A 25,811-nucleotide genomic window follows, 5' to 3' on the forward strand; every position below is an offset into this window, starting at 1 on the left:
GATATTAATTCACACACCTAGGATCACCTGATTTCTGACAAAAAAAAAAGCAAAAAAGATACAATGGAAAATGACAGCATCTTCAACAAATGGTGCTAGCATAACTGGATGTCAAGCTGTAGAAGAATGAAAAGAGATCCATATGTCACCATGAAACAAAACTCAAGTCCAAATGGATTAAAAACCACAACATAAATCTGGCCACAGAGAACCTGATAGAGGAGAAAGTGGGAAGTAGCCTTCAATGCATGGGCACAGGAGACCACTTCCTAAATATAACCCCAGTAGCACAGACAATAAGAGCATCAATAAATAAACGGGACCTCCTGAAACTGCTGATGGCAAAGACTGAGATGAGAAAAAGCTTCTGGATAAGAGGAGGTGACTCTAAGATGCCATCGGTCTCAAGAAGTGTGCTATTGCTAAAAATGAAGTGAAGGAGGGTGATCACATGTATCTCCTAAAAAAAAAAAAAAAAGGCACTGTCTGTCAGTCAAGTCATAATGAAAGATGATCATTAGCAGGGCACAGGGTTCTTTATTTCACATAAAAAAATAAAACAAAAGGTCTGGATGGTTGATTTGCATTAGCAATGTGGTCTGATGGGAAATAAAATCAAATAGGTATTTAAAAATCACATGAACTTTTTATGTAAGAAAACAGAGGGATGGAAAAATGAACCATTTTCTAATCTAAGCAGATAACACATCATAGAGAGACTGACTTGCTTAAATGCAACTGTGAAACCATAAAAATTTAAGACTCACATTTCAATAAGCCTGTTGCTCTTCATCTTTTAGCACTGAAACTGTTAGTATAGAGACTATTTCAGATGTTTGATATAAAGGGTATAAAGTTCATCTTTTTCCCTGGGAGAATGCAAGCTGATTTGCAGCAGAGAAACATTAACCATCTCATGTCAGTAGACCTTGTTTTACAAAACGGTCCTTAAGCTTGATAGTATCTGGGACAACTGTGGTTTTTCCCCTTGTCTTTTATGTTGCAAAATCTCATTCTCTCCATGCAGTTAAAACATCTGTGCCCTTTGTTTTCAATCAACAATAAAGAACTCATTTGGGTTCAGCACAAAGGCCCAGGATTCATTTATCTTTCCTTTCAGTGATGGAGGATGCCAACTACAGTTTGCATTTGCAATAGTACTTGAGGATTCTGGCCTTAATTGAATAAATCTTCAGTGCTGGATGGGGTTATTTTGATTAAAAAATCCTTCACCCCATCAGAGGAAACTTTCCAAATTATAACACAAATTCTTTGTGAAAACACAGAGAGCCTTTCAAAAATGGGGTTCTATCCAATGCATTCTGCGTCACGTTATTTCCTAGTCATTTTATCTTTCTTCCACATAATTTAATAATCCTTTTTGTTAATGCTGATGATGATGTTCAGGATTAGGATAAAGGAAATTAGGTAACTGGAGGTGAAGGGCATATTCACACATCAAGGTATTTTGATGGAATGGAAGGAAAGAGAACTAAGCAAATGGACCCACGAACATACTCTGAAGAGCAAAACCTACCCCTGCTGAGCAACAAAGCACAAACCCACACATGCCTTGTGCTCAAAAATCTCAGAATTGCTTCCTATCATTCTGGTATGTCCCAGACACCTCCTCAACACCGAGGTAAGCAAGTGAATCAATTTAGTAAATGCATGTTTTAACATAACAGATTTTAGTCTTGGTGGGAACATGAACATTATAAAAATAATAATATAAATGCAATTGTAACTGAGGTAGTCAACACATGCTGTGATGATCCCTAAGACATTCATCCTTCATAGGCTGATACCATATGTGTTGGGAAGCCCAAACAGTGCTGTTTGTCTTCAGTACAACTGTTTTGACAAATTAATATGATAATATATATATATATGTGTGTGTGTGTGTGTGTGTGTGTGTGTGTGTAATATTCACAATGTTCATCTTTCTTCTAGACTAAAAAAAGAAAATTGTAATAACCACATGAATGACTGTGTGGTTATTAAAAAATGGCCCATTCCTGCAACCATAACTATAAAAGCCCATATGTTCCAGATTAGCAGAAGAATAAACATTTTACCCTTAGAAAGATATGTAAAATTATTCTACATTATACTGGATTTGGAGAGATGGCTCAGCATCTGACCTCCATTAGCATGACCTCATATTCACATATATATAAGCACACACACTCACATATACACAACTAAAAATAAATTAAATATTTAAAAACTATATTATATCTAAAAACAAGAGTCAAGTTAAATAACTGATTCACTGTGACTAATGAAATTCTAGAACTATTAATTTATCATTTTTTTCTATGGAAATGATGGATAGATATTATGGTAGAAAAAATGATATCAATGCAACAGTACATGTTATATGAGAAGATAAATTTTATGGCAATGAGTTTCATCTATACATAGCAAGAACTGTGAATATAGGGTGGACATATGATGTGGGACAATAGTCTTGTACCCTGTAAAGATTTGTCACTTGTACTGGTTTAATACAAATGCTGATTGGCCAGTAGCCAGGCAGGAAATATAGGCAGGGTGACCAGAGTAGAAGAATTCTGGGAAGAGGAAAAGCTCAGTCTGCAGTTGTCACCCTGATGCAGAGGAAGCAAGATGAGAATACCTCACTGATAAAGGTACCAAACCATGTGGCTAATATAGACCAGAATTATAGGTTAATGTAAGGTGTAAGAATTAATTAATAAAAGTCTAAGCTAATAGGCCAACCAGTTTATAATTAATGTAGACCTCTGTGTGTTTATTTGGGACTGAAGAGCTGCCCGACCAGGCAGACAGATATCTATCTCTGTCAACAGACATATATCAAGATTAATTATATTTGTGGTTTAAAAGCAGTGAACATTTGTGTGTGTGCAGTGTCCAGATAGAAAATATAATAGTCTCAGAAATCCTCATGGACAAGCATAGGAACATGGACAAGGTCTTAATTCCAAAAATAAAAAGTGAAAACAAAAGCCAATAGTCATTAGAAGCTAAATACAAATTACTACTAATTGCAAAATGACCCCAAAGAGAAGTGCTGCATAGAAAACTAGAAATTGTAAATCTGGGTAACCATAATACTGGTCAATTTCCATCTTTTTCATCTCTTTTTGCAGATACTTGTAATTGCTCAGTAGTATCCAATGACAATTGAAGTTAACTGTGTATATCAGGTTGTTTATCACACAAACATGATGGGCACCTTAAGTGAGTTCATCTTGGCTGTTATTAATATTAGCAATGTGTATGGTCTCAATTCCTACAAACCTCAAATGTCAGTTATTTCATTTCCTAAATAAGAAAAACATTAGAATTGTTTAGAGATGCATAATCATAAAGGTTATATGTGCAGATATACGTATGAAGATTTGTTATAAGAGCAAAGCTCACATAATTATGGAAATAGATGTGCTCTAATATCCGTAATGCTACTCCACAAGGAAGAGATACAAGAGAGCTAATGTCTAGTTGTAGACTGAGCAAAGACAGGAGAATAAGAAGCCCAGGGTCTTCTCCCAATCTAAAGACTGGTAGGTCAAGACCTATGAAGAACAATGCTCTTATTTAAGTCTAAAACAGAAAACAAAGATTATTTCTTCAATAAAGCGAATGAGACGAAAAGAAACTCATACCTAGAAGAGATTCAGCAAACACTTGTATCCCATTAGGCTTTCAAAAGAATTGGAATGACCACCATTATTAGGATAGAACTGTGAGATTTATTACAGATATATGTTAATTTCATAAAGATATAGCTAAAATACACTAAGAGGGTTTCAAAACTATTTGAACACCTCTTGATTCATCTGTGTTGAAGCATGAAAGGAACCATCATAGTAATTCCATTGTTTCCCCTAAGATTATAGATGATATGAAAGGTTTAGTTCACAGGAACAACAAAGTCTTACATAAAAGTGGCTAAAGACCAGTGTCTTTATCATAAAAAAGTGTACCTTATAGGTGAGGTGTTGAGGTGTCCTTGACTGCTGACTGCATGTTTAGCATGAGTCTGGATCTTCAGATCAAATACCAGCACAAAAGAAAGGAGTAAAAAAGAAGAAAAAAACTGGTTAGGTACTTGTCGTTATATTTTCATATATTTATATTTTCTGATAGATACAAAGGTTTATTCAGGAAGCAAACTAGAGAGAGGGTCGTGCCCACTGAGCTCCTTTAAGCAATATTACTTAATATAGATTCTTGAAGTACTGCTCATCACAAATACAAAAATCTCCTAAGAAATATCCTGTGTAAAATATCCATATGAAGAAATATGCTTTGATTTCCAAATCCATTTCAATATTTGAGATAATAACCAATCTTGTGAAAGATCATTTTGTAGCAAGATCTCAGATAATATTCAATATCATACTAGCAATGACCACCAAGCAAGACCACCATTATTCAGTCTCACTGATGATTTCAGAACTAGTCTTTGGTCCTTTTGCTACACATGATGCCTTATTTTGCTCTAACCAGCTATTATTTTTTCTTCACTGATTGCATAATATGCATATTATAAGATAAAACTGCCTTTTCAATTTGCTATGGTAATAGTATTTACATAAATGCACTCATGCAATCACTATGATAGTTATCACGGCAAGTTTATCTTTAACCTCAACAGATAAATATGCAAGCTGTGTTTAGTTGTGTTTTTTCCATGAAACAATAATGGTTATGTAATACAGTAGTCTAAGAATAAGTTATTAAGTATGCACTATGAGACAAAATCTTGTTTCCTAATATATTTGTTTAATTAAGTAATTAAATTATATTTGTTTAGTTAAGTAATTAAACAAATTAGGCAAAAGTGAATCAGATTTGGGATGGTTTGAAGAAATTAACTACTTTAAACAATACTGTCTTCAATTACTACAGTTTTTTAAGTGTTTTTACAACATTAGCCCTTGGTATAAATTGCATTAGCACCTGAGTCTTTGGGAGGTTATAGACTAATTGAAGGACAGAGTACTTACTGTCAGCACTGAGAACCTGAGAGACGTAGAACTAAAGTCCTCTTATTCATCTATTATCCAGATATTAGCTGATGTGGGAGTGTCATATATCAATCTGTTGATTTCATTGGTTAAGCAATAAAGAAACTGCTTGGCCCTCATAAGTTAAAACATAGGTGGGTGGAGTAAACAGAACAGAAGGCTGGGAGAAAGAAGCTGAGTCAGAGAGTCGCCATGATTCTCTCACTCCAGGCAGATGCAGGTTAAGATCATTCCTGGTAAGCCAGCTCGTGGGCTACATAGATTATTAGAAATGGGCTAGTCCAGGTGCGAGAGTTAGCCGAGAAAAGGCTAGATATAATGGGCCAAGCAGTGTTTAAATGAATACAGTTTGTGTGTTGTTATTTTGGGGCATAAGCTAGAGCTAGCCATGTGGACGGCCGGGTGCCGGAGACGCAGCCCCGCTGCCCTTATTACAACAATTAGCACAGACACTGAAGAATGTTCCTTTTTCAGTCTCATGCAGGTAAAGAGATGCAATGCTGTGATCAAAATTGCACAGAATGTTTTTTCAAAAAGAGCCTTAAGAATATTGACAAGTTTGGCACACAAAGAAGAGACAAGGTCTCTGACATCCTCGCCACCTTTATGAAATAGCCAAGGTCCACTATTTACTGAGAAGGGAATATGACATATTTTTTGTTTGCTTGTTTGTTTGTTTCATAAGGTTTAGGACTTGGTGAGGGAAGGCAGAAATATAGAAGAAACAAAAGCAACTATAATAAATCAGAATGGCATGTGACATATCAGACAGCAGAACCAAGAAGGCACATATGTTGAAGAATGGATTCCACGGTTCCCTCACAAAGATCACAGTTGAGACTCAGTAAAAGTCATGTAATACAACATTGCTAAAAATGTAATCAGCAATGCTCTAAACACTGATAGAATTATTGATTCTGTTCTAATGAGTCAAATAATTTCTCTTACATAATTTTTACCTAAGTATATGATTTATACATTATTATTCTATTAATCCTCATGTGCTTAATTTTTCAGGAATATAATAAATACTACATTCCCTGGGATTACAAATAAGAGGGAGACACAGGCATCCATCACAAAGTAGCTGCATGCTAAATGAAGCTTCTTTAGTCTCGCAGGATTCTGTTTTGTAGTATCGACAGAATTCTGAGGGCTGTACAGTGGCTTCCCTTTCTACAACCAGCAACCTGCCTTCAATTATTATAAGATGATGGCTCTCTTTCTTGAAAGGAATAGTCATCTCTAGAATACTAGGTCTTCTGAACTCAAAGGACTCCTGACTTTAAGAAGAACTATAGTCCCCTCAGGACCAATTTAGTGGATCATCAGTGACAATTATTCTTGTTGTCCAGCTGCTGTAAGAGGATAGGAGGAAGATACTTAAAAGGCATGCCACTGGTGTGGGAAGTGCTTCTGTATATGTGTTGCTTTTATTGGTTAATGAGTAAAGAAGCTTCTTTAAGCCAATGGCTTAACAAAATATAGTTAGGCTGGAAAATATAAAAGCAGACAGTAAAAGGAGTCAGGAAGATACCAGGGAGATGCCATGTAGCCTCGAGAGGGGGAAAAATGTGAACTGCCAGTTGGAACCTTGCTGGTAAGCCACGAGCCTCATGGTTAGTATAAAATAATAAAATTGGTTAATTTAAGACATAAGAGTAATCCAGAAATATGCTTAAGCTATTGGCCAAACAGTATTACAAATAATATAGTTTCTATGTGATTATTTTGGTTCTGGGGAGTCAAGAACAAACAAATAGCCACCTACAAATAAAAATGATGTGGAAAGTTCTTCTGTATATGTGTTGCTTTTATTGGTTAATGAATAAAGAAGCTGTTTTGGCCAATGGCTTAACAGATTATAACCATGCTAGAAAAGATATATACAGAGTAGTCAGTGGAGTCAGGGAGAAGCCATGTAGCCCCACCAGAGACAGATATCAGATAGAACTTACAGGTAAGTCGAAACCTCATGGTGATACACAGATTAATAGGATTAAATTAAGATGTAAAAGCTAGCCAATAAGAAGCTAGAGCTAATAGGTCAAGCAGTGATTTTATTAATACAATTTCTGTGTGGTTATTTCAGGGCTGAGCAGCGGGAACAAACAAATGGCCTCCTACAACACACCACATTTTATAGATAGTGTATAACATTGTGTGGCGATTTCTCCCAGGGAGGACTATAAACAATTTCCAGAGCTGTTTGCCCCAATCCATGAAATAAGCTGTTCTGACTGAAGAGTTCTGAGTGAAGCCCACTAACTTTTAAACCAAGGCTCTAGATTGCAGTCAGGCAACCTCATCCATGTTTGTAAGCACAGTGTACAGAATCTGTTTCGTGTTCTCTCATTTTGCCCATTTGGATTTAGATTCCAGTTATTCTGATACCATCATTATCTACTTTGTCCTCCAACATCGTTTATTTTGTGGTTACTAATTTCAAAATTATTTCATCCTATCATTTTGTCCTACCAAACAAAGCCTTAATTTTTAATCTACCCACCCCTCCCCCTGGGAGGACTCACTGACAGTGAGAGAAAAATGGGGATACGTCTTCTGGCATAAAAAGGAAAATGGGGGCTTGAATCCAATGGTCCCAGCTCTGTCTGAACTTGTTGAAAGCCCGGGTCTATATCTCAATAGTAGATCCTTGCTTATAGCTGCTGTACTTTTAATGAGATTGGTTAGCTCTCAATACTGGATATGTTCTGCTCTCTCCCCCAAAATTTTTATAGTCATGTGTTCTGGATGACAGGTGTATCTGTTCTGTACTTACATAAAATACAAACTGCTCTTTCTGTCTGTCTGAGTCCCATGGCTGAGCACTCGTGAGCCATCATGTTTTATTACATTAGGATAACATTTCTCTAATTTCTTCATTCTAAACAGAGTGGGTTAGTTTGCTAAATGAATGCTGAAGGTCTTTATCTGTGTTTAATCTAAACAAGATGTGCAATAAAAGTAATAAAATTTCTTTAAATAAATTAAAACTTCTATAGAATTTTTTTCACTTTTGCTGATTCTTTGTAGATTTCATATCATGCATCCCAATTCCAAACATCTCTCCATGCCTCACTCCACACCAGCATTTGCCCTCTACCCTTGCAACCTCCCCACAAAACAAAACAAAATTTAAAAGAAAAAAACTAAAAACAAACAAAAGAAAGCACAACAACAACAAAAGAAGATTCTTGTCACGGAGGCTCTTGTGTGGCCTGGTGATTCATACAGCTCACCCTTTACTTACAAGTGTTTATTGCCGTACGTTATTAGCCTGGTGAAGGCCTCAGGCCTTTGCTACACCTGTTGTTGTCCCATGTCATGGAGATTCTAAAATTTTGGATCTGTAGGTTCACCCACTTCTTGTGATTCAACAGTTCATAGATGAGGTAGATTTAGAGGTGGATCAACTGATAGCCCTGGTTCTGGGCCTCGGTGGTAGCTGAGTTGGTCAGTCCGTTTGCTCTCCCTCATTCTCACTACTTGGGTGAGCTCTCCAGCACTGCCTGAGCCAACACCCTGAAGCAAGTAGCAGGCTGGTTCTGCTCTCGGGCACTTGGTTCTTGCTCACCCACCAGTGCTGGGCTCTAGACCAAGACTTGGCCCTTGTCAACAGTTCATACTTTGGTCTTCTATAGCAAGCTGGCCATTCTTCTCAGTGTGATCCACAGCATCCTCCCCTCTTCAGAACTGGCTGTCTCCCCAGTCCAGAAACTGCTCTGCCTTTCTCTTTTCCACCTCCCCACCCTGTACTCACTCACCATAATGGCACCCAACTGCCTGATTGGTGAGGAACTGTTGTTCTCCTAGACACCTGGGGCTTCTATAGAATTTTTTCCCTTGTTCCTGGAGCTGGACATTGAACATTTTCTTTGTTCTCTTCTTTGTATATACCTATCTTTTTTTCCTGAATCTCTGGCCCGTGCTACCTTTTTTTTCCCAATGACTATTGTTATAGGAGCAGGCCCACAGTTCCTCTCTTTGAAGCTTGCCATTTATATACACAGCATTCCTCTTCCATACCCTAGGAAAGGGTGGATAATTATACCAATGTTGTAGACCTCAGACCTCCAGTGAGTGGATTCATCTAGAGGCAACCATGTGATTGACCTCATCAAATGTGCAGCCAATAAACTTTCTAGAGGGAATGGTTTTCTTTTGTGAGTTTGTGCATTTTCGAGAATTCTTCTGCTATTTATTCCCTGAATTATTATACTGCGCTAAAATATGAAAAAATATTTTGTACATATTTATATGGACAGTCTCTTCATACATGCATCCTTAAATCCATAAGGTGTACTTGGCGACCTAAGATTGTTATACTGTGGAGTATATTTTATGCAGACACATATTGAAATGAGTGTGTGTTCTACTGGGTTGAATTTGATGTCTGATGCAGATTAGTATCTGTGGCATCTTGTGTTTGTTTTCTTCCTCGTCTTCTGCTTATGTGGTCTATCTATTATTGAAAATGCTTTATCTCCATCTCTACCTTTATTCTTCGAATGTCTGCTTCTCCCTTCTGTTCTGCCAGTACTTAGAGACCCATTAAAGAAAAACTCCAGTACTAAATAGATCATCAAATGGTACCTTCTCTGGGAAAGACTTAACAATTGAAGGTCCCTCCCAAATCATATGGCTTTATGTCAGGGGAAAGGGCTAGTGGTGCCTCAAATACTCCTGCTGAGTCAGTTCTTGGACAAGCCAAATATAGGGATGTTCTTTTCAACAGCCTCTATCTTTCACAAAACAAACTGTCCGTGAACCATTGGGTGTGACTTGACCACATTGCTGATGCTTCTCTTGCTGAAGAGGAAATGTTCATGAAGGGCCTGTGGTCATTAATGCTGATATCAGCTGTTCCATCGTTATTTTTGTTAGAATATTTTCCATTTTGTGTTTTTGTTCTACAAATACAATTTGCACAAGGACATTTTAGCACAGGGTATACCATAATTTGAGTACACACTTCTGGACTCCCTGCTTAGTACCCTTCTTCGTTCCCCCAAGACAGCCTTGCTTCTACTGTCATGCCTTTCATACATGAGTGATTTTTAATTGTATAAATTCTAGGACACTCAGATGAAAATAAACATAATTTTTCTTTCTGAGTCTAGTCTAGTTTCCTACTATGGTTATCTCCACATGCATCCATTTTCCTGCAAATGACATAACTTTGCTCTTTCCAGTAGAAACTTTTCTATTGTGTATATATAACACATGTTCTGTATTCATTCATCTCTTGTTGGATACCCATATCATTTTAATAAAATAGCTATTGTGAGCAGTACTGTGATAAACATTAATGTGTAAATATCTCTGTGACTTACTGACACACCACTCTGCAGGTAAATATCAAGTACATAATTATTTTTCCAACTCATATCGAATGCTTAGTATGAGTTTGTTTTTTAGTACATGGAAGCTGTTATAAACGTTACTTAAAGAAAAAATTAATGGCTTTCAAAACATTAAGGAAAATGTCTGTTGTTGACTTTATTTAGAAAAACAAAAGCCCCACAGTAAATGTTTTATCCATAAAGATTTTTATATTTTTGATAGTGTGTTTGGATGATTTGCATTGCTAGATGGGCAAGTTCTTTGAGGTCTACTGAAGCAGAAGAACTCAGAATACGTAACAGGAGTGTTTCGGCCCCCAGGTCATAGGTATATCAACCCAAAGATGCTGAACATGCAGCTTGGTGAAGCCATGCCCAGAAACTCCAGACCTTTATCACCCTTCCTGGAAAGGAGAAATTAAAACTCCTACTTCTTTACACTATTATCCCCTAAGGGAAAACAAGAATAAGAAATGCAGAAATGTAATTTGTAAACAATTCATTTGTATGACAAAAAGACTCAGGTTGTTTTAAATGAGAACTTTTTATTCATGCCTGGAAACTTTAGAAACTTAAGAAGCTGGCAAAACACACTTTCTTCCTCCTCTGTGAATAGGGAAAAAGGTTGGGTTCCAAAGCCCTGCCCTGCTTCAGTGAGTTCTAAAGTGACAGAAATCAGAGATTCCCGCTTAGGGGAATATACTGAAAGCATGCAAAATCCCCTAACATAACTAGAATGGTCCTTGGCAATGAAAAACAAGGTTAATATAAACAGTGGTAACAAATCATTGCTATTTAGGAAACTTTATAATAAATCAGTCATGCCCACGGACTGGAGGCCTGATTGAAATGCAGATTGTAACACAGCGGACCTGCAGCGGGACATGGACTCTGCATTCACAACTAGCTCCCTAGCAATAGACAGCCATTCACAGATTCCTGCAGCATTCTTTCAGGGATATTTCTAAAGTATGTTGCTAAGCGGTGATTAAAAGTAGTCAGGCAGGAAATATTCGAAGTTGGTATAAATCTGAGGTTTAAATTTTGTCACTTTTCTTATAAGCTTTCCAGTCCTTAAGAAATGAAAAGTTTAGAGTATTTCCTCACACCAGAATGGGAGGGATCTGGGGAAGCTGTGCAGTGAACTCAATTTGCCTTCTGAAACTTCACTTTAAAATCTTTAGAATCTATTGAACTTTTAAAAGAAACGAGTATTACATTAACACTATTTTTGAAAAAAAAATGTTTGACTTCACAAGTAAATTGACTTTAGTGTTTAGGTGTCCTTTATTAAATTAGTTTTACTAAGTAAGGCTTTTTAAATATGTATTTCATTTTCATAGAAAATGTAATATATGAGTTTATTATCATGAGAAAACTGTTACATCACAATGCTTAAGTATAGCAATTCTGCATTCTACACCTCCTGAGAGAAACTCAGCACAGACATATGACTCTATTTTTCTTTTATCAAAAATGGATTCTTTTGTCATATAATTCCTCCTTATTAAAGTTTCCCCTCCTTCTGCTCCTGTCAGTTCCTCCTCACCTCCCCTTTCATCAGGATCTACTTTCTTTCTGTCACTAATTAGGAAAGAACAGGTTTCTAAGAGATAACCACCAAACATGACAGAGTAAAATATAATAAAATGAAGCAAATCTTTTCATAGTGAAGTTAAACACAGAAACCCAAAAGGAGGAAAAGAATCCCAAAAGCAGCCAGAAGAGTCGAGAGACTCCTCCTTTTTCATGATCAGGTGTTCCATTAAAGCACTAAGCTAGAACTATAACACACACATAGAGGACCTGGTGTGGGCCCATGTAGACCCTGTGATTGCTGCTTCAGTCTCTGTGAGTTCATTTCTTCCTTGTGTGGTTGTTTCAGAGTGCCATGTTCTCACAGTGTCCTCCATCCACTCTGACTCTTACACTCTTTCCCCCTCCTCTTCCTCAGGGTTTCCTGAGCTCCGAGGAAAGGGGTTTGATGGCGACATCTCATTTAGCCTCTCTCTGTTCTGTGTGTATGTAATGTCTGGCTGAGAGTCTCTGCATCTGCTCCCATCTGCCTCTGGATGGAGCTTCTGTGATGATGAATGAAGAAAGCACCAATCTATGAGTACAATAGAGTATCATTTACAGTCATTGTATTGATACTTTTTCAAAAAACAGGTAGCATTTGGTTTACCCTAGGTCTCAGGGCCATCTGGTACCTGGTTCTTTGTCATCCAAGCAATGTCGAGTACATGTTCCATCTCATGCAGTGGGCATTAAGTCCAATCAAATATTTCTAGGTTACTCCCACGAGTTCTGTGCCACTGTTGCCCTAGCTTATCTCGCAGGCAGGAAATATTGTAAATCAAGGGTTTTGTGGCTGTGTTGGTGTCTAAGTTTCCCTTTCGTAGCCTGCAGTGTACCCTCCCACACCGAAGACATTAGAACACAGAGGTGAAGGAGCCAGCTCGAATTACCTATGTTCAATGAGTTTCTTCCTATTTTTATCTGCTCATAGATGGTTTTGACTATATCTTGGGCCTACAGTCATGCTAGCTATGGGGCAAAGGGATGTTGCTGGATATTGACAATGGGAAAATACCCTGATAATAAACAACTAAAGAAGACAGAACTAATTTTAGTTCAAAGTTTCAGGTACAGTTCTTCAATGTGAGGGAGTCAAAGCAAAACTTTAAACAACTGGAAGGGGAGGGATATGGGAGGCGGTGGAGGGGAGGAGGCAGAAATCTTAAATAAATAAATAAATAAATAAATAAAGCTTAAACAACTGTTTATATCATGTCCCAGGTCAAGAGAGTATGTAAAAGCATGTATCCATGTTGACTACTCCATGCATGGGCTCAGCTTCTTTGCTCCACTTGCACAGGGCAGGACCCACTGCTTAAAAAAGGATGTTACCCAGACTAGACTGGTTCTTCCCAGTTTAATGAAATTAATAAAGACTACTCCACAGACATGCCTACAAGGCAACAGAATATATAAAATCACTAAGACTCTCTTACTAGATAATTCTAGTTAGTGTTAACAATCAAAATTTTCCATAACAGTAACTAAATGTAAAAAAACGCAATGGAAAAACTTTACTTCAAAGATTACACAGACATACACACACACATATGCGCATGCCCCCCCCCACACACACACCAATGCAAAGGTCCTAAAAGGAAAAAAAATGTTTAAGTACCACAAAATAAGTAATTTATTAAAATGTTGATAAAAGCATAGGCTCAAAGTAGATTAAATACAAAATGTTCTACTAAGATGGCGTATTTGGAAGCAAAATGGTGTCTGGTGGCTTTTGTTGGCTTCAAGGGAGCAAGATTGTGTCCTATAAATATAAAATGTAAAGACTGCCCAAAGTTTGGAGCCACAGTTTTCTGTGACCTTCCAATTCATGGATATCTAAGACTCACTGGTGATTTTTCCATTTATTTATTTTTCTTCAGAAAGCAAGCCCTATGCTGGAAACTGGAAAAGTCATATAGCAGATAAGAGTGGAAGGAAGGCAAATGGTGGTGAGGTGGTACTCACAATGTCTAAAATTCAAAAGTAAAAAGTCAGTATAAGATTAAAATTCAATATGGCATGAATGCTGTTTTCCTGGCCATCTCTTGAGAAATACCCAAAGCGGAGCTCAGCACTGTTCATAAACATGACTATATAGCTTTTCTCCAGCCCCACGCCTCTGTTCAGCCTGCTGTGGATAGTACTTTACACATGTAGCTAATGCAGATTTGCTGTTCTCACCCATCTGTAAACACTGCAGGGTAATGACTTCTTTCACAGAATTATGTTTGATCTAAGGGCTGTGTCCAAACTTTTGACATGGCAAAATTTCACTACTGGTTCTATCAATTTGACTCTCAAAAACTATGCAATTGAAATCACAAAGTGATTTATACTGTAATGTATAAATCACTTTACATTTTTGGGGGAGGGGGTCTGGGCTGCATCCGTTACTATCCTTACAAGTTGCCCGTACATCTGTGGGAGGATGTGAAAATACCATTCCATTTTGATAGGAGGTGTAAGTATCTGCCTGTTGGTGTTTCTAAGGCTGCTCAGTACTGGTCGTGCATGGACCGTTAAGTAAAACTGCATGTGAAGGGACTTACCACCATAAGAAATAGGCTTACGAAATCAAGGAGGCTGATAAGGTCTTCAGGCAGATGTTGTGAGGAAAGCCAATTGAACTGTAGCCACAGGAGCTCAAAATCAGCATTTCAGTTTGAGTATTAAGATATATGTGTGTGTGTGTGTGTGTGTGTGTGTGTGTGTGCATGTGTGTGTACATACATACATATATACCTGAGTTGCATTTGTAGAGTGTTAAGCAGGGACACCTTTCCTGTATTCTCAGGAGAGTTATATCATTTTTTTATTTGGTGAGGCCACAGTCTATGGGAAGAACAACCTACTTTTTCATCAACCCAAGTATATGTCAATGAATACAGAAACACACTTACCAACACACCTGTAATGTGATTCAGTCTCATGGTTGAGACCCCCGAGGCCGAAAAGTTTATTGAAAAACAACCAAAACCCTTTTTACGGTTTCAATACACACCTGTTGAACAGCTCTGGACAAGCATTACACAGATCCATTCTGTTCTGTAACTTATATCATGTACCTTGTATCCTCCCTAAACACTCCCCCCACCGTTGCTCTATCTCAGCCTCCAGCTCCAGAAATCACTCCCTGAGAACCCAGGGTCACTACGTCTAGGAAGCAGGTAAGCTGATGGAGAGTTTTTCTCCTTTCCTTCTGATCCCCTGATCTAACCCCCCATGTCATCTCCAGCTCTGCAGGCAACCCACTTCATGACATATCATTTTATGACCAAAATTAAGTGATAATAACTTAAACAATTAAAATCACACATCCACCAAAAATGTTCAGTTTTTGTTTAGGTTTGATTTTTATTTCTGCTTGTTTTTTTTTAATGTGGTGCTGGACTCCTGGGATAGAATCTCTGGGTAATCTGAAACCTTACACAAACTATGTACAATAGGCCTACCTATTTCATATTTTCCACTCAATAGAATAAACAGCATAAAATATAGCATGAAATGTATACTTCATTTCTGACAGAAACAAATTGAGACCCCAGTTGAGCAAAACTCTCCCCAAGTTATCAAAGATGTAATGGAGATTAAACCTTTAATTTATGACTTTCTGACCAAGACAGGGTAGGGCAGGACAGGTTGCTTCTTGTTAACCTTCAGGATACTAAAATATCTCTCTCCCTCTCCCTCTCCCTCTCCCTCTCCCTCTCCCTCTCCCTCTCCCTCTCCCTCTCCCCCTCCCTCCCTCCCTCCCTCTCTCTCTCTCTCTCTCTCTCTCTCTCTCTCTCTCTCAGAGGCTTCCATCTGCTGCTTAAATACATAATTTGCCTCTCTTTGTTGTTTCTAACTTTTGCTTGAACTTTTTGAGAAAACCCACAGAGGTTTTGGAGTTCTTTCTTCTGTTTCACCTTTTTTCAATGTAATATTTTCTACATGATATAAACACCAAATGCAATTCTAAAACATTTCAAGTAACTCGTGGGCTGTTTCGACCAATATTAGGGCAATCTTCACTCATTTGTTCACAATAACTGTATAAAATTTTCATAACTGTAAGAAAGCCAACCCCTCAGGAAGACAGCTCTTATTGTTTCTAGAAATGACTATAATCTTTAGAGGAAAATTTCAGCTTCAACAGAGTAAGGCTATAAATTTGTGCAGTCCTCCTATGTGTAAATGGTGACCCCACTCTAAAGATACAATTTATATCCAAGGCTAGAGGCAGCTGTGATAGAAAGTTCAGACTTGTCCATATCATAGCTTCTAAAATCCTCAAAGTTTTAAATGTAAAGCACCTACATGCCCAAAATAGCAACAGTGATGTACATAATAAATATTGGAAAGAATGTAAGGCACATTAATTGAAATAAAATTGGAAGTTTGCGTTTGTTTTTTTTTTTTTTTTTGTTTTGTTTTTTGTTTTTTGCCAAACAAGCCTGTGGCTATATTTTTCCATTCCAGATAAATTAGTTTCAGCTACTCTTATTTTGGAATAAGAGGCTCATTGCTTAGGTGTTTGTGCTTTGTTATTTATGAGATAGTTGGGTTCCAGTTGGAACATACAGAGTAATGAATGCCTCCTCAGGCTCACATCAAAATCTGCTTTCTGTATGTTGGCAGCCTTTGTGCTTAGAGGTGTCTGCGGAAGTTCCTTTATTTCCCCTTGAACATACATTTTAATTCTTTTCACAGCTCAAGTGTTTTTAAGTTCTGCAATTTTAAGACTTTTACAAAGGAATGCTATGATATTAACTGTAGAAGTTTATGAAGCTTGTTTGAATTACAATACTCTGAAATTTGGGCTTCAATATACCACCTGAGAGCTCCAAATAAAAATCAAGAAGACTCAGAATCCACTAATCCTTCTGATAGATTATAAGACATTTTAGCATTTCTGCCTATCCTTAAGAAATTCCATTCTGTTGAGAATTCCTTTGAAGTTGGAAAGGTATATTGCAGACTGCAGTACCTAGTTACATGTTGGCCTAGTTTAGGGTGGATGTTTAAACCAGTTATATATTTTTTGTGTAAGATTCGGTAATTGTAATATATTATTAGCTTATTCATTTATTTAATATTTATATATCACCTACTATATATGATACTTCAGAACCAGATAATGTGATAATCCATGTGGTTTAGGCAGCTCTGGTTACTAACTATAGATAAATACTTAGGAATCCTACGGAAATACAAGTTGTGAGTCTGCGGGTGCTGTTTGTACATTTTTCTTGTTGAATCTCACCTGATAATAGAGAATTTTACATAAAATAAAATGTGTGCAGTAAAAATGAGCACAATAGTCTACATCTGAGATGGAAATGCAATCAAGTTATAACACAGAGAATTAGGGAAGTGTGACATCCAACTGTGGAAAACAGTCATACATGACGTAACACAGAGAATTAGGAAAGTGTGACATCCAACTGTGGAAAACAGTTATAAATGACGTAAGTGGAAAAGTGGGAGTAATAAGAATCTAAAGATAAAAGTATAGTAAAATGCAAAGAGGTATTTGGAGAAGAGAATCCACAATGGAGGAACTCATCAGACATTAGAGTCCAGTCTATCTTCCCCAACAGAGATAGCAATACATCTTCTACTGCACAAATAAAACAAGCTTTAAAAAAACAGAGGGGATATGTGGTGCTAATTACAGAAGATTTTGCTGACACACAGTCTTTTGTTTTACTTAAATTTATTTTTAACTGTACATAGAAGTGTAAGTTGCACACTCCAATGGGGTAACTTGCAATGTCTCAATATATGCAAATATTACATTATGTATAAGATAGACTGAACATGCCTATCTCCTTAAACTCTTTGTATTTTCTTGTGTTAACTGCATAAAGACTTTGATCAGGTACATAGAATGTCATGGCTGATTGGGGCCACTCTGGCATGCAATAGCACAGCAGTGTGTCCTGCTGAGCACTGTAAGGGAGCCCCTGCAATTACTGAGTCAAAGATGGAAGGAGCTTTAGAAGTGGAGGGCAGCAAGAGCTCAGCAATCAAAATGTGATTATATTGTGATGATGCAAATTAAAATTTGTAGAAAGGCAAGTTAAGAGAAAACAAAAATTAAGAACAGTCATCAAGCCTGAAGCAGAGATAGGAACAGCTACAGAAATGAAGTAACTGAATCAACTTTAATGAGAAGTTGAGGACTTCAGGGTCAAACATTAGGATAGAGATAAGTAACTGTCAGACTCCAAGGCTGTGGTCAGAGTGAGCATTTGGCTGTATAGATCTACATCCATTGGTTGATGTAGCACATACACACATATCACATTATATTATATATGCATGTATAATGTATCTATATATTCTATATTATTATTTATTTATATAGATAGAGATGATTGATTACTAGGTGATAGATAGATTAAAATTTTCAGAATATTATATGTTAATATTTTTAAATATATACCTATAGATGTGTATTAAAATAACTGCCTTTGAAAACAATGACATTATATAAGGTATTAATGAGATTAATGTATTTTTTTAAAAGGAGTGGTTTCATAATCTTTTCAAATACTTACCATTTGTTCAGTTTCAGAACAACTGAAGACAGATTGGCTAAAGGAAATAAGATGTGTCAGAGCAAAATGAAAAATACCAAATGAAAAAAGAGAATGTTATGGTCAAGAGGTCAAGGGAAACACATTAAGAAGGAAGACCTACATGAGTCATCCTATTTTCTGGTAAAGATTACATGCATTAGAGATTGGTAGTCATAGTTTGATAAACAAGATCAAGGTAAGGAGGTTCATAATACTTGGGGTATAATAGAAGAATAACATGATTAACTGACACACAGAACTAAAGGAAAAACCTGGAATCCACCCCTTTTCATTTTCCTACCTACAGAGACATGTTTGGGAGTGATTAAATGGAAAAGGTCACACACACACACACACACACACACACACACACACACACACAAACCAAACTGGACAGAGAAAAGCCCATGGGGTCTCAATCTTATAGGCAACTAAGGAAAGTTGGGAACAGGAGAGAGAGAAAAGCAAACCCATAGGTCATCAACAGTTGAATGGTCAGTCTTGAACACTTGTTCAAGGGTAGCAGGATGTAGACTCAATTTTATATATATATATATATATATATATATATATATATATATATGTACATACACATAAGCCTACAGTAACAATTTGTAAATGGAATGATTGTTAATTAGCATAACCTGAAAATCTCTCTGTCTCTTTGTCTATGTCTCTGTCTGTCTGTCTCTCTATATATATGTGTATGTGTGTATTTATTTGCATACATGTGTGTGAGAGAGAGTTAGCAAAGTAAATATCTGTTCAAATGCTTAAATGTAGCAGTTGCCAGTGCAATGCTACTAGACCCCAAACTCGTTGACTGTAGACATTCTAGTGCTCTTTCTTTTATAGGAACCAGTTACACTCATGCATATGTTTTATTCTTCCTGTTTCCTAGATTGGCCAAACATATTAAACTAGTGTTAAAATTTTGTTGAGGTACTGTAAAATAAGCAGGTAAAGTAATATTCAATCATATTATCTGGTGGTATAATATCCATTTACTTTCCATGCCATAGTCAAACCTTGGCATGGAAGAGCTGAAGGGAAATGTTGAGCAATGTATCTCAAGTGGATGATTATTGTTTTCAAACTTACACAGAAAGACACCATGAGTTTGAGAGGTAGGTAGAGAAGGCATTCCCAAAACCATGCTGTACTATTAATTTATTTATTATCACTTGAAAGTTCATTATTTCCTATTTAATTTTAAAGAGTTGGTGGAGTACACCCTAGTAATTCAATGATGTATGCAGCAAAAACTCCACCTACTTAAATACCATCTTCAATGTTTGCCTAACCTGCTTTATTCCACATACTTGTGGGGTGCAGTGAGCTATCTCAGGGCATTGCACACCTGTGGGGTGCAGTGAGCTATCTCAGGGCATTGCACACCCGTGGGGTGCAGTGAGCTATCTCAGGGCATTGCACACCTGTGGGGTGCAGTGAGCTATCTCAGGGCATTGCACATCTGTGGGGTGCAGTGAGCTATCTCAGTGCATGTGCACACCTGTGGGGTGCAGTGAGCTATCTCAGGGCATTGCACACCTGTGGGGTGCAGTGAGCTTTGTCATTGCATGTGTACACCTGTGGGGTGCAGTGAGCTTTGTCAGTGCATGTGTACACCTGTGGGGTGCAGTGAGCTATGTCAGTGCATGTGCACACCTGTGGGGTGCAGTGAGCTATGTCAGTGCATATGCACACCTGTGGGGTGCAGTGAGCTATCTCAGGGCATTGCACACTGGTGTCTCTTTCTCCATCTGTCTCCTGACAAAGATTCTATGGTGATATTCAAGATAGTCATCAGTCTGACTACAGGACAAGGCCAGTTCAGGCAGGCTCTCCTCCACCGTCCAGTGTCCAAGCTAGGCTAATCCCTGTGGACTCCTGGGAAGCCCTCCAGAGCCAAGCCTCTTGCCAACCCCAAAAAGGCTCCCTCAATCAAGATAACTCCTTCCCTGTTCCCATATCCGTCCTTCTTCCATCTCAACTATCCCACTCCCCCAAACTCTCCCCAACCCTCCCATTCTCACGTCACTTCCCCTCTCCCTTTTCCTCTACTCCCTACCTCCATGCTCCCAACATTTGCCTGACAATCTTGTTTGCTTCCAGTTTCCAGGAGGACCTATATGTGTTTTTTTTGGGGGGGGGGTTCACCGTATTATTTTATAACTGTGGGATCATGAACTATAGGCTCAATGTCCATTGCTTATGGCTAGAATCCACTAATGTGTGAGTACATAAAATATTCATATTTTGGGGTCTGGGTTATCTCACTCAGAATAGTGTTTTCTAATTCCATCCATTTGCATGCAATGTATAGATGTTCCACACTTTCTTTATCCATTCTTCATTTAATGGGCATCTAGGTTGTTTCCAGGTTCTGGCTATTACAAATTATGCTGCTATGAACATACTTGAACAAATGCTTTTGTAGTATGATGGGGCATCTCTTGGGTATATTCCCAAGAGTGGTATTGCTGAATACAGAGGTAGGTTGACTCCCAATTATGTGAGAAACCACTACACTGATTTCCAAAGTGTTTGCACAAGTTTGCGTTCCTACCAGCAATGGATGAGTGTTCCCCTTAATCCACAGCCTCTCCAGCATAAGCATAAGCATAAGCATTGGTGTTTTTGATTTTAGCCATTGGACAGGTGTAAGATGGTATCTCAAAGTTGTTTTGATTTGCATTCCCATGATAGGTAAGGAAGTTGAACATGTCCTTAAGTATGCTTTGGCCATTTGAAATTCTTCTGTTGAGAATTCTATGTTTAGTTCAGTACCCCAAAATTAATTTAAAATTTTAATGTCTAGTTTCTTGAGTTCTTTATATATTTTAGAGATCAGTTCTATGTCTGATGTGGGGTTAGTGAAGATCTTCTCCCATTTAGTAGTTTGCCCTTTTGTCGTAATGACTGTGTCCTTTGCTTTATAGAAGCTTCTCAGTTTCAGGAGGTCCCATTTACTCAATGTTGCTCCTATTGTCTGTGCTACTGGGGTTATATGTAGAAAGTTGTCTCCTGTGTCCATGCATTGCAGGCTACTTCCCACTTTCTCTTCTATCATGTTCAGTGTGGTCAGATTTATATTAAGGTCTTTAATCCATTTGGACTTGAGTTTTGTTCATGGTGATAGATACGGATCTATTTTCATTCTTCTACAGGTTGACATCCAGTTATGCCAGCACCAATGAAACAAAGACCTGGTTCTTTGAGAAAATCAACAAGATTGACAAACCCCTATTCAAACTAAACAAAAGGCAATGAGAGAACACCCAAATTAACAAAATCAGAAATAACAACAGACACTGAGGAAATTAAGAGAATAATTAGGTCTTACTGCAAAAGCCTGTACTTCACAAAATTGGAATATGTAAAAGAAATGGACATTTTTTTAGATAGATACCATATACCAAAACAAAACCAGGTGAGCAATTTAAATAGACCTAGAAATCAGAAGGAAATAGAAGCTGTCATCAAAAACCTCCCAAACAAAAAAGTCCAGGGCCAGATGGTTTTAGTGCAGAATTCTACCAGAACTTCCAAGAAGAGCTAATGCCTATACTCCTAAATGTGTTCAACATAATAAAACAGAAGGGGTGTTGCCAAACTCTTTTAATGAAGTTACACTTATCCTGATACCAAAACCACACAAAGACTCAACCAAAAAAGAAAATTACAGACAAATCTCACTCATGAACTTACATGCAAAAATTCTTAATAAAATAATGTCAAACCGAATCCAAGAGCATATCAAAAAAATCATCCATTATTATCAAGTAGTCTTCATCCTACAGGTACAGGTCTGGTTCAAAATATGAAAATCTATCAATGTAATCCATCATATAAATAAACTGAAAGAAAAAAGGCCATATGATCATTTCAATAGATGCCAAAAACGCATTTGAAAAAAATCCAACACCCCTTTATGATAAAGGTCTTCAAGAGATTAGGGATACAAGGATCATATCTAAATATAATAAAAACAATATACAGCAAGCTGACAGCTAACATCAAATTAAATGGAAAGAAACTCTAACCAATTCCACTAAAATTAGGAACAAGACAAGGCTGTCCATTCTCTCCATACCTCATCAATATAGTACTTGAAGTTCTAGCAATAGCAATAAGACAACATAAGGGGATCAAGGGGATTCAAATTGGGAAGGAAGAAGTTAAACTTTCGTTATTTGCAGATGATATGCTAGTGTACATAAGTGACCCCAAAACTCTACCAAAGAACTCCAACAGTTGATAAATACCTCCAGTGATGTGGCAGGATACAAGATCAATTAAAAAAAAAAACAGTAGCCCTCCTATACACAAAAGATAAAGAAGCAGAGAGGGAAATCAGAGAAACATCACCTTTCACGATAGCCACAAATAGCATAAAGTATCTTGGGGTAACTCTAGCCAAGGAAGTGAAATATCTATTTGACAAGAACTTTAGGTCTTTTAAGAGAAAAATTAAAGAGGATACCAGAAAATAGAAAGGTCTACCATGCTCTTGGATTGGTAGGATCAACATAGTAAAAATGGCAATTCTACCAAAGGCAATCTATAGATTCAATGCATTCCCCACCAAAATCCCAACAAAATTCTTCACAGACCTTGAGAGAACAATAAGCAACTTTATATGGAAAAACAATGAAGGATAGCCAAAACAATCCTATACAATAAAGGAATTTCCAGAAGCATTGCCATCCCTGATATCAAGCTCTATTACGGAGCTACAATAATGGAAGCAGCTTGGTATTGGCATATAAACAGAGATGTTGACAAATGGAATTGAAATGAAGACCTGGATATTAATTCTCACACCTATGAACACCTGATTTTTGATAAAGAAGATAAAATTATTCAATGAAAGAAATAAAGCATCTTTAAAAAATGATCTATAATTCTTAATATCTATATAACTTAAGACTAATACTTCATATTAGAATATTATACAATAAACAACTGTGGAACATATGAGGACAATGACCTCAAAATGTAAACAATGTATAAGTATCTTGATCAGAGGTAGAAATGTATATTACAATATGAAAAAATATATCCTAAAATTGTTTAATATACAAAAATGTTTTAAGCAGTGGTAGAAGCATGCCTGCATACAATATGGCAAAATAACTTTGCCTAGGTATACAAATATTGTGGACATAAATACAAACATATTCAACATAATTTAAGTTTGTATCAATATACAAAAATCTATACCAATGTAAATTGCCTATAAATAATAGCTCACAAGTATTCACTCTAATACTCACTATTATTATTAGTATGAGTAAGCTCACATTAATCTATCATCCCATACAATTTCCCTCTTTTTAAAAAAGAGATCCCTGAGGTTACATAATTTACCCCCAGCTTTCAACCCTATACCAATTATAATCAACCCCTAAATGATACCTCTAACCCTGAGGACAAACTTTGTTGGAGGAGAGAACTTTGTATTCTAGAATTACTTCTAGTTATCATGGGGGATATGTACTCTCTTTGGGATCCTGTGAACGTAAAATAATACTTAACTTTCAAGGTTACTGTCTGGAATAATTGCAAACAGTCTCTGAGTATTCAGTAGGGATTTTCTAAGGTTGCTATTTAGAGTTCTGGCCAGAATGTTGTAAAAAAGTGTACCATTTCAACTAAGCAAGTTGGAACCATCTTGAACAGCTGGTACTCAAAACATGTCTTATAGTAATGCTATCAGCATCATGACATCAATCAGATGGAGTTGTTGTTTTGGGGCCCCATCTTCTTTCTGGAAACTTCAAATAATTACTGCAGGAAAATTCATTGTTTATTGTGGAAAACAAACATTATTTATGCATACATATATATTCAATGAAAGCTACAATAGAAATAAAAATTGGCATGAATAAATGTAAAATTTTTTCTAATTTCTTTCTTCTTTCTGTCTCATAACAGATGGCTCTGGACATAAGAAAGAAACTCTGAGCCTTCCTGGATGTATAGAAGGACAGAGCCATTGTCCAACTGCAAAGTTAGCTCTATATATTCATAAATAAATATATATGTATATTTATAAGTTTTGATCACCTGTCCTTACAAGTCATATCCCTTTTTCTTGATGATCCTTATTAGATAGATACTTATTCTTCTGTCAGTGTCCAAATATCCAAGAGCTCTTGAATTTTTGAGATGTGTATTTTCCAGTAAAGACAAGAGCAGAAACTTGCTTCAACCTTTATTGAGGTTTTCTCACCACCTTATAATTTTCATCATTTTTGATGAGCTGTCATTACTCTTTTTCAAGAGTTTTCTCCTTTTCAAAGCGGATCTTTATGAATTTCAATGGTATTCATAGGTTTTCTTATTCTGTGGAAATGAGCAAAACCCATTCCCCAACATAGTACGTCTCCTGGTTTCAATTGTGAGGTCAACACATCCTTGAAATATACCAGCTGATTTAATTCAGAAGACTTTTCTGTTACCCAATGTCTCTCTGCTGCTGTTGTCCCTTTCTCATTAGAATTAATAAAATTCAAGGTTAATAAAGCATTATGTAATCTATCTCTGGGATATTTTCCATCCTTTTCTGTTTGTTTAACATATCCTTTATAGTTCAATGTGATCTTTCTATAACTGCCTGATCTGTATGATTGTGTGGTATACCTGCAATATGCTTAATACTCTAATAAGCAAAAAACTGTTTCATTTTCTTATAGACATATGCTGGACCATTATCTGTCTTTATTTGTGCAGGTATTCCCATGATGGCCATATCTTCTAATAAATGTATGTTTGATGTGGTAGTGTCATATATCAATCTGTTGATTTCATTGGTTAAGCAAGAAAGAAATTGCTTGGCCCTGATAGGTTAAAACATAGGTGGGTGGAGTAAACAGAACAGAATGCTGGGAGAAAGAGGAAGTGAGCTCAGAAACACCATGCTCCTCTCTCCCACGCAGACATGATTCAGCTCTGACCCAGGATGGACATAGGCTAAAATCTTCTCGGTAAGTGCACCTTGGGGTGCTACACACATGATTGGAAATGGGCTAGTCCAGATGCGAGAGTTAGATGATAAAAGGCTAGATATAATGGGCCAAGCAGTGTTTAAAAGAATACAGTGTCCATGTAATTATTTCGGTGTATAAGCTAGCCAGGCGGCTGGGGTGCTGGGGATGCAGCCCCGCCGCTCATATTACAACAGAGTGGTGCCCGACATGGTAGCAACAATTTCTTGGGTCTACTCTGCTTGCCAGAGGCAAGCAAGCACCTCATCTAAGAGAGGCTTCTTGACTCAGCTTTATCTGCAAAGCTTG

This window comes from Microtus oregoni, unplaced genomic scaffold, assembly GCF_018167655.1.
Source record: "Microtus oregoni isolate MIOR12 unplaced genomic scaffold, Mior012 000000F_ref0000247, whole genome shotgun sequence".
Classification (NCBI taxonomy): domain Eukaryota; kingdom Metazoa; phylum Chordata; class Mammalia; order Rodentia; family Cricetidae; genus Microtus; species Microtus oregoni.